The following is a 12,933-nucleotide window of genomic DNA, read 5'->3' on the forward strand; positions in this document are numbered from 1 at the left end:
TGTGGTGCCAGAACAACCAAAGGAGGAATAAACCTATACATCGAGCAAGAGAAACATAAGCTCGATTAGATAGCTGCAAGAAACATAAGAATGTCTGTAGACAAACGTATAGCTTTCTCAAAGTAAAGCTACAGCGTCTCCGAAGGAAATCGTACGAGAACAAATATGATATCCGTGATAAGGATCTACCTATTGTGCTTGTAAACAGTTCTAGTCACAGCCGGGCCCGGTGTCACAATATAGAATGCAAGTAAGCAACATGTCCACGGTAAATTTCATATTTTGTCCCTCAAAAGCAAATTCACGGAGTCTTAAAAGCATATCTTGCAATAGAAATGAGCCTAAACAATGCATAAACACATAGCAAATTACAGAGGTGTCAAACTCAACGAGTCGACATGTAGATAACGGCGCAAACCATGCAGACCTATGACTTATAAAAATTTGCCATAGCACGATCTAACGGCTCAACTCCGAGTGAACACGAGTGAAGCGACAAGAAAAGTCGAGTGACCGAACAGAGAACGGCAAATGTGCAAATGTCACGAGCCGTAGAAGTCGTGTAGGCTAGTCAACCCCATTTTACGTAAATATTAAGCTTTTCCCAAAGCCAGTGGGTAGCACTGCCAATAGATCTTTTCCGGATACCAGTGTGGAAATTGCGTCTTTTTGCTCCGTTCGTAATTCGCGAGACATTCCAAGTTCACATAAACGCCTGAGAGATTCCTCGAGAGTGGAATCGAAACTAACAACATCACTTTCGACAGAGTTTGCCATGTTTCTTACCCGCACGAACGAAACGAAACTGACTGACAGACAATTGACAGGCAGGGTCAAGCCGCACCAATCAGAAACTCCGTTCGTGGGCGAACGGAGTTTCCTAAAAGAACAATGACCTCGGGCAGGCGAGATTTTCTTCGCTCCACCCCTCCCCTATCCTTCCTCTTGCCTATCATTCACCCCCTTGGTAAAACTTTCTTTCTCTCCCCAGTCTTCCACTGCATGAAAAATTCACGATGGCGGCTAAACTTTTTACGATGTGAGCGCTCGCTCGAAAAAATCTCGCCTGCTCTACAGGCTACGACACATATTCATGTCATTATCCTTGAAATGTTCTGGCGAAGTTTCACGAAAATCCATCAAATCTGCATACCATATAAATTCGCTCAAAGTGGATGTATTCCTTTCAAAATCAAATGCGATATTTTAGCTCATAAAGGTTCGTAAACAACTCAAGCCACGCCAGGAGATTATCTCGCCTTATGAAACCGCGAACCAATAGAACAACAGGATGTCCTAGCGTCAATGACAATGGATCAGGATTTCCCGGGAAAAGCATCGCATTGCAACACGTTTTCTATCTCGCTGTCGCACCGAAGAGAAAGACACTAAAACGGCCCGGCAAAATAGCTAAAGGCAAAAGAAGAAACGCGCGATATAACCAATACCAAATAACAAGAATCACGAGCTCCAAGATGAGCGTTTGCCGCGAAAATTTCCCTTGGCGGTTTCGTCCATTTAACAGATTATGACACCCCCCTGGTTTATTAATTTTATTTGAAAATACGGTTTTTTTAAATAAGTCGGCCCTTTTTTGAGATTTTTATTATTTTTCTTTTGCAAACTTTAGATAAAATGACTGACTTAAATTTTGTCAAATAAAAGAAAATACGATTTTTTGTGCCCTTGAAGGTGGGAAGTAACCTGAAAAGAATAGCAGCAATAAGTTGCCCAGACCAAATAGACTACGAAAAGTCCTAATTGTTTTTTCTCACATATGTTTAAATTAGAGATCTCTTCTAGTCAAAAAGCTTACACGTTATAATGATGTTTATACAATGATTTTCGATTTCTTGGTGTGATTAGTTATATGGAAACACGCAATAGCCAAAGTAGTTTTGATTTGACCTAAATGCGTTGGTTTTTATTGAAACTAATAGTATACGGTATCCCCTTAATATGGTGTCCGCTTAATGCAGATTGCACTGTAATACTTTATAGGTTCTAGATGTTGCTCCTGATGCTGCGTATTCTTACAGACAGTAGGAGAGCGGAAGCGCCTGGATCAGAGCAAAAATACGATTGGTCGTCAGTTAAATTTTAACGTTTTTGTCTTTTCTATATCACTTTCTGGAAATTTCGTTTAAAGACATGGCTACAAATAAATAGAAGTCGCTGCTAAAAATTAGTTTTTGTGTCTTAAAATATGACTGCCCTGCTCCGGGAAATATCTCAATATGGATACCCCGCTCTAGATCAAGGGCACCAGAATCGCAACCCCTAGGACACCACAGACCAGTATAGGTATTTTATGAGGGTACCCTTCACCTCTGGGGGCTATCCAGCTTCCGTAGAGCTCGGACGGCTAGACTAGCTAGACTAACTGACTAGCCCAACACCCAATCAGTGGTTAACAAGTTAACAGGAAATAAGATGCTACAGCGACAGAAAACCAGTTTAAAAACAGTATTTAACTTGGCTTTAAGGGCTTAACTTCTAACATGAGCACGATGAACCCCATATTCTTTCAACTTCGAAATTGTCGTAAGCATGATCAGATCAACTCATACACAAAATTGAAAAATAGAAATTTGCAAAGTTACTTAGAGCTACTTTAAATTTTGGAAATTTTAGGTGATTCTGAACCTGTGCCCATGATTTCTTTTGATCTTTTTGGAAAATTTAAATCGCGATATGTAAATTGCAATTCTATAAAATTAGGCACTTAAAAGTTTGCGTGCTGCAAGAGTCTGTAAGTCAACATTTAAGTAGTTTTGGCAGTTTCATCAGACTCTAGTCTGATCCTTTGCAGACGGCCAGCAGAGAAAAAGAGGCTTTCGACAATTGATAGGCAAACATATTGGAGGACGCAACACGGTCTCCAAGGGAAAGTTGTGCTTTCGTTGAGGTTCGTTTTCACACAACATGAAATACTACACTTTTGCTAGTGTTTGCTTAGCAAACGGTATCCGCTGAATATGGTGTCCGCTTAATTAATGCAGGTTTCAATGTAATTCTTTACAAGTACTAGATATTGCATATTTCTACGGGCAGTAGGGGAACGGGGCAGGCTGGGCCAGAGCAAAAATAGGATAGATAATCAGTTTAATTTATACTTTCTTTATCTTTTTAATATCGTGTTCTGGAAAATTAGTGTAAAAAAATTCTCCACAAGCAAATAGAATTCGCTGCTGAAAATTAATTTTTGCGCATTTGAAATATCCATACCCTGATGAAGGAAATATCTCAATATGGATACCCCGTTTAAGATCAAGGGTACCAAAATCGGTTCTTAATCCAAAACTAAATATGCGCATTGTCCCTAGTAAGTGACCCCTCAAACACCCTCCAGTCAGCTACCGAAAGGAAAATCACGTCAAATCTTTACGTTAATACCGTTGAAGATAGAAATTCAACCAAAGGAAACACAAACACTTACAGCCATTCCAAAGACGTCAGGTTATCAAATATTCCAGACGGAAGGCTCCTCATTTCGTTTTGGTGAAGATACCTGAAATTCATTTGACATTTTTTTCATTTTAAGGCAGTAAGAAGTAAACAGTTTCTTAAACACTCGTGATTTTACTAAGACCGCCGTGGAATACGTGCTACTTAAGTGTTAAATTAAATTAAAACAGGGGCCGTTACATCGGATCATTTCAATTTTTCTCGTTTTCACGGACTTTTTGTCACCCTAGCGAACCTTTTTCACGACCAATGTCAAGCGTATATAGCATAACTTTGTAGATAAATTGAACAAGACTTAACAACTTCAGAACCATTCCCTTTAGCTCTTTAGTCACGGAGAGTATTATCGAGTTGTCCGTGTTATAGAGTTAAGCATTGTGAGAATTCTACTGCCTAGAACAGCTTAGAACAACAATTTATAGCTACAATACTCAATATTAATACCTCTTAACGACTAACTACGAGAAAAAGTTATCCGGCTGCAAGTGAAGCATGCAAATATTTCTGTTTTAGTCCGAGTAGTAGGTACATTATTTCTACCCAGTAACGTCAGCAATGTTGAGGGAACACGATGTTGAAATTAACAGTCCTTTGCTTCCCGTATTTACTATTCAAGTTGCTTCGTTCAGTATCCTCCTAATCCAATCGCAAGTTGTGAGTTTAAACCATCTTGGTTCAAGAATGAAACACAGCTGTCTACGCATTTATGGAGAACTTGTTTGCAAAGAATTTTCCGGGTTTTTTTACAACTTATGGCGATTACATTGCACATGCTAACTGAAATTGTACGAAGTTCGTTTACTGGTCGTGGCGATCCAAGTAAATTGTGCAGCTGAACATCTTTGCCGTGTTGCGATCTTAAACCCTTTTCAAGAGCCATATCTCCTTTGGAGTGCGAATAGATAAACTGCTTCGCCAAAACAACAGTCTTATGACAAGGCGCAAATTGCATGGCACATAATTTGCATAAACTTTCAAGTTGTGTTTTTTGCGGATAACTTCCGAGAATTTGCGACCCCTAACGCAGTTTATGAAGAAATATTTAGGCTACATATTTTTGTTCAATCAAGGCAGGAGTATTTTTTAAAAAGGAACTCTTTTACAAGGGGAGATGCGGCATGCATTCTGTTTTGCTATTTAATTTGGTTTCACACTCGTCTAGTTCATGTCACGCAACATGATTTTCTCAAGCAGTCAGACACAGTTTTCTAAAAGAACTGGCGATTGCTAAGACTGCTAAATATATTTGAACTCCTAGTGAAATAAGTTTGGCTTAACTATCGTCCACGCAGAATTTTTCGTAGGACTTGGCAAGAACATGGGTTCGTCAATAATCCCTCACAATTCCCCGCACCATAGAAGTTTAGATTTTCCCGCACAATTTGCCTCAAAAATCACACGTTATTTTTTCTCCTGCACCCTTTTAGAAAGCCAACTAACTTGGTGGTAAGATATTTAATACAAGTTACCGAACGTCTTATCTTAATAAATTTGGAGATCGACATATTTCCCGTGGTGCAAGAAACAAGTCGCATGTTTTTAATGAGCTATCAGTCCAAAAACAGTCGTTTTCGTGTTTAACTCGTTTTATTCAAGTATGATTTGCTTTACTGCAATGTTCTAAATAATAACAGCAGTAGCCACATGCAGTCATTGACTGCCTATTTTTTTGTCAGTGTTTTCGTAGATTCAACTCATACCGCGATCGGCTCAGTTGTTATCTCACGAGAACGTTTCGAGCTTGACCTTTGCTTACCTGGCTGGCTTTCAAGCAATATAATTCGGGGACCAACCCTTTCCAAAAACGATCGACATCTTTGTATGCAAGATGAACGTATAAGTCGCGATTCTCACCAAAACGTTCTGCGCAAAACACTGCGTTCTGTCACGAAGAGCGAGCAATGTCGCGTTACTCGTCCCCAGTTTCCATGGTCTACGCATGGAACGCCTGGGACTATGACCCCCCTTTTGGCGACAAAACGCTCCCATTTTGTGACTCGGGCTCTCCTACGGAAGCCCGAGTTAAAATGGAAAGTTACCTAGAAGTACTTTAAATTTTGGAAATTTTAGGTGATTGTGAACCTGTGTCCATTATTTCTTTTAACCTTTTTGGAAATTTTAAATGGTGATATGTAAATTGCAATTCTATAAAATTATGCACTCACAAGTGTGCGTACCGCAAGAGTCTGTAAGTCAACATTAAAGTACTTTTAGCAGCTTCGTCAGACTCTAGTCTGATCCTTTGCAGACAGCCAGCAGAGAAAAGAGGCTTTCAACAATTGATAGGCAAATGTATTGGAGGACTCAACAGTCTTCAATGGAAAGTTGTGCTTTCGCTGAGGTTCGTTTTCACACAACATGAAATTCAACACTTTTACTAGTGTCTGCTTAGCAAACAGTATCCGCTTAATATGGTGTCCGCTTAATTAATGCAGGTTTTAATGTAATACTTTATAGGTACTAGATGTTGCGTATTTCTACGGGCAGTAGGGGAGCGGGGGAGGCTGGGCCAGAGCAAAAATAGGATAGGTAATCAGTTTAATTTAAACTTTCTTTATCTTTTTAATATCATGTTCTGGAAAATTAGTGTAAACCAATTCTCCTCAAGTAAATAGAATTCGCTGCTGAAAATTGATTTTTGTACATTTGAAATATCATACCCTGATCAAGGAAATATCTCAATATGGATACCCCGTTTAAGATCAAGGGGACCAAAATCACAACCCTTAGGACGGCACACATCAGTATGGGTACCTCATAGGAGTACCCCTCACACCTAAGGGCTGTCAAGCTCACGTAGAGCTTGGACGACTAGACCAGCTTAGGAAAACAAGGCGATAATGATCGACGGGATTACTGAATCGTATATGGGCTTAATGTCTTCGATATACGATTTCTTCATTAAGACGATAAACAAACTAAAGAAGTGAACAAGATGACTGTACACTGTAATAAGAATATTAATATTATGTTTATCAGTTTATGAAAGTTAACTCTGTCCTGACAGGGCTCCTTCAACACTGCCATAACCTTAGTCTGATTATTTTTCCCGTGGAAAAAAAAACACAACAAGTTCAGCAACAAAAGCTCTACATACTAAAGGATGGTTTAGAAAACGTTTACCTGTTAATTCTGGACAAATTATGACTTTTGGGCCTATGCATTTCAACCGTTGGTGAGTTGCGACCAGTTCTATTCGGACTCGGCAACATTACTCCTACTTTTCACTTGCATTAAAACTGGACAGAGATAATGTTTTTGGCTAGCGAAAAAACAGGCTATGTTCGTCAACCAACTACTGCCATCAAAACTGTCTTTAGGAAATGGTGTATTTTAACGTTTGATTAGTTTCGTTTCCAAGCCATCAACTGCTTCTTACTAGGATTCACATTATCATGGCTGTAGTAAGCTATCACTTTCAGACGCGTCAACTTAGTATTGTACTCAAAACGCCCCGGACGTAACTGCTGTAACTGGTTTCCATACAAGTACTTGTCATGAAATAATTTTAATAGGGACGGTAAATTATAACAATAATTATACAAGTGCTTGAACTGCCAATCCCACCCGCAGCGAAAAATAATATTATAAAATGACCCTTAATTTTAGCTCTTTTGCAATCGCCAAATTGAAAAATTTAACCTTGAGAAACAGCGGTCAGCATTAATTTTTATTAAGAGGGCACATAATATGCTATTGGCAGGAATTTGCTAAACGCACACCCAGATTAACGCTACCTGCGCAAATTGATGCTTATACCAAATCACCCACCCCTTCCCTCTCTCTCATTCAAAAGACAAATTGTCCACCCCTTAACATTTTTGTCTTTTAACGGTCTGTGTTTGTTAAGTTCTCTGCCCTACTAACAGTGTGTGGCAGCAATCTATTCAGCTCTAAAGATAACCACACGCATGGAATTATAAACTGTACAAAATCGATGTATTTACAGGATCTCCAATTTCGCGAGACTATCAAATATTCCTGGAGCCAGTTCTTTGATTTTGTTTTCCTGAAGGTACCTGCGATCAATTTTAACAATACCAGGCACGCTAAATTTCGTGCTACACGTTATTATTACAGTTTCATTAAGCATGCAGTGACTATAAGATATACTACATAATTTGAGGCCGTGTAAAGCACCCTTTCGAGAGCAAATTGATCTAAGCTGGTGCATTCACATGCACATACTTAGGAAAGAGATGAGATTAAACTAACTTTGTTTGTCTTTGTTTGTGTAAAGAAAGCAGTTCAAGTTTCAATTAAGCATCAGTCTCGTAGCACATTGTCTCCGAGTGTGACAGCTGATGCATTGACCGCAACTATCGCACCAGGCAACAACAAGAAAAACCAAAAGAAACCAGCTCTAAAACTGGGCTGTTGGAACGTCCGGACTATGCTGACCGGTCTCTCTGAAGACCTCCAGGACATCAGCGACTCCAGGAAAAGTGCCGTCATGTGAACAGGGGAGTAACGTCTTTCAGTATTTTAATGTAAAAACGCTAGTCCACTTTTTGTAATCGGACACCCCACGCCATTCTCACGTTAATTGCTTGCGCTTTAATGCCCCTCTTGTAAACCTTATGAAAAAAGCTACAGTCCTTTTCGCTGACCTCGAGTCGTACAATTCAGAGTGTAATAATGCTCTCAATTTCAAATTGGCCTCACGCTGCGCGCTTGTCCCTTCAGTTTGAAATTACTCGGGGCCCGATTATTTCCTTAAGTTACATATCACTTTGTCCAATTACTATTACTCAATGCAGTTAATTGTTATTCAGATGAAACATAACCACATGCATGGAATAAACTGTAAAACAAACGATATATTTACAGCTTCTCCAGCTTCGTGAGACCATTAAATATTTCTGACGTCAAATCTTTGATCTTGTTTTCCTGAAGGAACCTGCAATTTATTTCAAAACCATAGCCACGCTAAATTTCGAATTACGCAATATTGTAAGCGTATTGTTAAAGGGAATATAAGATAATCTTAAAGGGAATATAAGGGAATATATAAAGGGAATATATACTTAAAAGGAATATATAAAGATATACATAATTTGAGCTCATGTAAACCATCTTTTCACGGTGCTAGTTAGAAGTTGCAAATTTGAAGCAGAAAGCTGACTTATTGCAAGAAAGGAATGATTGTATCGCGTGAACGCGTAGGACTGGAACGAATTCACGTGCAGTACACGTGATCGTAGTTTTTGGCAATAAACGCACGTCGTCTCGCATACCGACGGAACAGGCGTTGTTTGTGTCGATTTACACGGTCAGTATAAACTATGGACAGTGGACTGCAGACTGCGGACTGCGGACTGCGGACTACGGACTGGGTATAAAACAAGGACTTAGGTACAAAACGCCGACTGAGTATAACGGACTGGGTATAAAACACAGACTCAGGTATAAAACGGGGACTGCGGACTAAATGCGGCCTACCAAGTGCAATCCGTGTTTTTTAATGACCGGTCGTAACTAATATTACGTAATACATGTATAAACGCGAACAAACCTTCTCGTATGCGCGTGCTTTGCGATCAATTCCTTTGTTTTCGCACCTGCCGGAGGGAGGCCAATTTCATGCCTACCTAACAGCTCAGGCACAGAATGCTGTTCCTAGAATTTTTGCTCTTTTAACATACCAAACCTACCAAAACTCGAACGCACTCTTTAATCTACGATTACTACTAGTATAATACTTTTGGGAAAGGAAAGAAACGAGGCGGATTTTTACCTTCGAACTTGAGTCTCGCAAACATTAATTTGAAAAGTGGGTCTTGCCTAAGTTTTGTTTTATATTCGGAGCTAGACGAAGGAAACCGAGTCCATCTAAGGAATAAAGGGAAAGGTCAGATACACAACAGGTCGAAATAGCTTCTCCACGGTTGCATCTTGGCATATTAATTTCATTGTGTTTGACCATATTGTTAGTAGAGGAGTCTCCTCTACTAACTATGGTTTGACCGAGACCACCGGCCTTATTCTTAGAGGTGCTTCTTAAAATCCAGAATAGAAAAGAGGTTGTCGGTGTTGCATTTCTAAGTTTCCCAGACCAAATACACTACGAGAAGTTTTAACTGTTTACCGTAAACTGCCCCTTATAAGCTCTGGGCTTATACAACTTTGTAAGGGCTTATAAAAGGAGGAGCTTATATCCAAATGGGCTTATAACCGGAATATAAAAACAGCTGCGAAACGAGCAATGGCTGTATATGTTGATGGAAATAGATTTTTCATTTACTGGTAATTAAGCTTGAAAACATCATAATAAAGGAAAGGAAAGCTAGAGGGGGGAGGCTTATATTCGGAGAGGCTTATAACCGGAGGTATTTTCTGGTTTACAAGTAGATGGGCTTATAACCGGGGGGACGTATAAGCCGGGGGTCTTATAAGCGTTTAAGGTGGCTCAAAACAGTTTCTAGCACTTAGATTGTGATGGGTCGTTTATAACTACTCTTTATCACTTGATGCTACAATCATGGTATTAAAAAGACTGCCCAATCATTGGTGAACACGTTGGTATCATTTTCGTGACACAATAAGTTACCATAGCAACAGTATGACCTGCCAAAGAAAACCCTTAATTACAGCTTTAGGAGCTTATAATTTAAAAACGGCACGATAATCTTTTTTCATATTATCAAATTTTAATAAGCATGATAAGACTCAACTTTTGGCAAAGTTTTAAAAGCATCTGTTTATAGGGTTCAGAGCCACCTTAAATTTTTGAAAATTTTAGGTGGCTCTTGAGCTCTTAAGGGGGATGGTGGGTCGCTCTCCCCAGCACCCCGGTACTTCGTCGATTCTTCTGCTGTTGCTTCAATTTGAAGCGGTCAGAATGTGGAAAGAGCTCTTCAGAGCTAGGGGAACGCGTTCTCCGCAGGCTAGTAATAATGAAATCGCCATACATACAATTCTGTGAGATTCCTGGTGTTCAAGAACAACTCTGGGGGCAGTTTCTCCAGAATGTTGTTGCTCAAGTCTCTGTAAATTAAGCGCAAAATAATTAACAAGAAAACGTCTGATATTTTCCCGTGAAGACCTCACTCTCGGTTAATAAGTGGTTAGAAATGAATATATATATATTTTTTCAATTGACGCGAACCGCTCCCAGTCCCAGTAATCAATTGAGCCAACGTTCCATGTTTCCAGCGCGAATCCAACCTAGCTAAATAACTGAGGTGCTATTTATATTGAATATTAAAGTTAACAAAGGAATATTAACAAGCTGCAGTAGCGAATTTCTGATGTCGCTTTGCTCCGGCGGAGATCCAACGCTCGACGCATCGGCTTTGTACTCTCACCGTGATTGAATGCGTCAATTCTTTATGGCTCAACCCTTTCTTTACTTACGGCGCGGCTTATACAATCAGTTATCTTATAATGCAACCTGCCTGGCAAGCATTGCCGAATGAGAGCAAAAACATCGACGAAGCAAGGGGAGGTGGGTCGCTCGCACAACCACCCCGTGCTTCGTCGATTTTTCTGCTCTAACTCTACGTTACGCGCGGCCAGAAGGCGGAAAAAGCTCTTTGTACGGGAACGCTTGCTTCCCTGGCTAGTGGTAATGAAAACGCCATAGATACAATTCTCTGAGATTCCTGGTGTTCAAGAACAACTCAGGTGGTGGCTTCCCTAGACTGTTGTTGCTTAAGTCTCTGTAAATTTACGAGCAAAATAATTAACAATAAAACGAAAAAATATTAACGTAATGAAATTTATGATACTGTTTTAAAATGTATAAGCTTTATATGAATAAAATGTTCAATTCAGCGATGGTTATAACCAGTTATACTAATACTTTCATCATTATGATCATGGTTATCATCATCATTTATCAACAATAACGCTTTTGAGAGAATTGAAACATCTAAAGACAATGTAATTATCGCCGAAAATATACATACAAGATGGTTGTCGAAGCAGGTAGTTTCCATGCAGAAACATTCTTTAGCTCTACTCCACTGCACGAAACCTTCATGCCAAATGGGGGTGTCTTTAGATTCTTGCATTCGCACGACTTTGGGCAGTCTTCAAGACCAGGTTCGGAATTATTAGATGCAAAGAAATTACCTTTCGCCACAGAAAGCACTGTTGAATTAAGATGAGATAAAATAAGATAAAATACGATAAGAATACCATCTACAATAGAAAATCAGAGGCAATAACGAGAAATGAAGAGAAAGTAAAATGGATTTACTTACCGCTCAACGTCAGCAGTAGAAACATGACGTGAAAGTTCTTTCCTAAATAATCAGGATAAAAATATTAATGAGAGACTTTCTTTGGTCTAATGTAGTCTAGGAGAGATAGCTTATCAGGAAGTACAAATAGAAGCTCACACCGAAATTCGCAGTCCCCTGAATTTTTTTTTCAAAGTCTTTAAACTGCAAGCTGTAAGTTTAATAAATTGCTTTTCAGTGAAGACACCTGTTTTATTGTTTACCGCCTATCTGCCCCGCTCCACGCCACCCCCACCCCCCTCGCCACCCCCACCCTCCCCGCCACTTCCACCCCCCTCCCCACCCCGGCGAACCATTTTAAAGTAGATCTGAAGCTTCTATTTATCAATTAGATCATGAATTCGACAGCGAATAATCTAACTATTTTAGAAGAATTCTTATTAAATGTTCACGTCTTTCTAATTTATTTTTTAGTTTCAGATAAAGACCGTACGTAATGAACGGGACATAACTACCCAGTAGATGAACTTGTCGTTAAAGTTTATTTAGTTGTGCAAAACCGCCTGACGGACGAACAGACAAATCGAGAGTTACATAGCATACGGATAAAATGCCATGCCGTACCTTAACAATGGATTCCAGACCTAAAAGATTACTTCTAGTTACTTGTATTCGACAACAAAGTACATTTTAGTTGTCATTTTATTATTACTATTATTATTATTTTTTAGTCTTAGATATTTTTTTCAGCAAGAACTGAAATGTGCTCAGACCGGATGCCGGTGGAAAAGAACTACCTGTTCAGTCACGGCATCTTTTCTCCACAACGTGAACACTTCTGAGCAACACTTGCAATTCTTGCAAACAATTCATGATTGGTTTATGAACCTTTTCACTGCGTTAACATGTCCATCTATTCCATTTTAAATACGTAAATATCAGAAACTGAACCCACATCCTGTTCTCAAAATTCTGACACAGATGATGTTAACTAATATTTCATTAAAACCCTTGTAAGAAATCCCTGTCAGGTTGATTATTTGCACGAACAATTCTCATAGTTTTACCCACATACATCAGTTGCCCGTACCTATTTAAGTAAAGCACGTAATGATAATAGATCGGAAGATCACAAGAAGAAGACATAACGAAATACAGATGGCGAGAAACTCAAAACTTGCTGCATAGCCATGAGTGTCGCAAGGATTCTTTTAGCTGTTATTTATACATTAGGTGTAGCCTTTAATTAAGTAGTGATGGGTGAAATTCTGGGTTACCT

This window comes from Orbicella faveolata, unplaced genomic scaffold, assembly GCF_042242905.1.
Source record: "Orbicella faveolata isolate gen_17 unplaced genomic scaffold, um_ofav_v1 contig_1, whole genome shotgun sequence".
In the NCBI taxonomy this organism is placed as follows: domain Eukaryota; kingdom Metazoa; phylum Cnidaria; class Anthozoa; order Scleractinia; family Merulinidae; genus Orbicella; species Orbicella faveolata.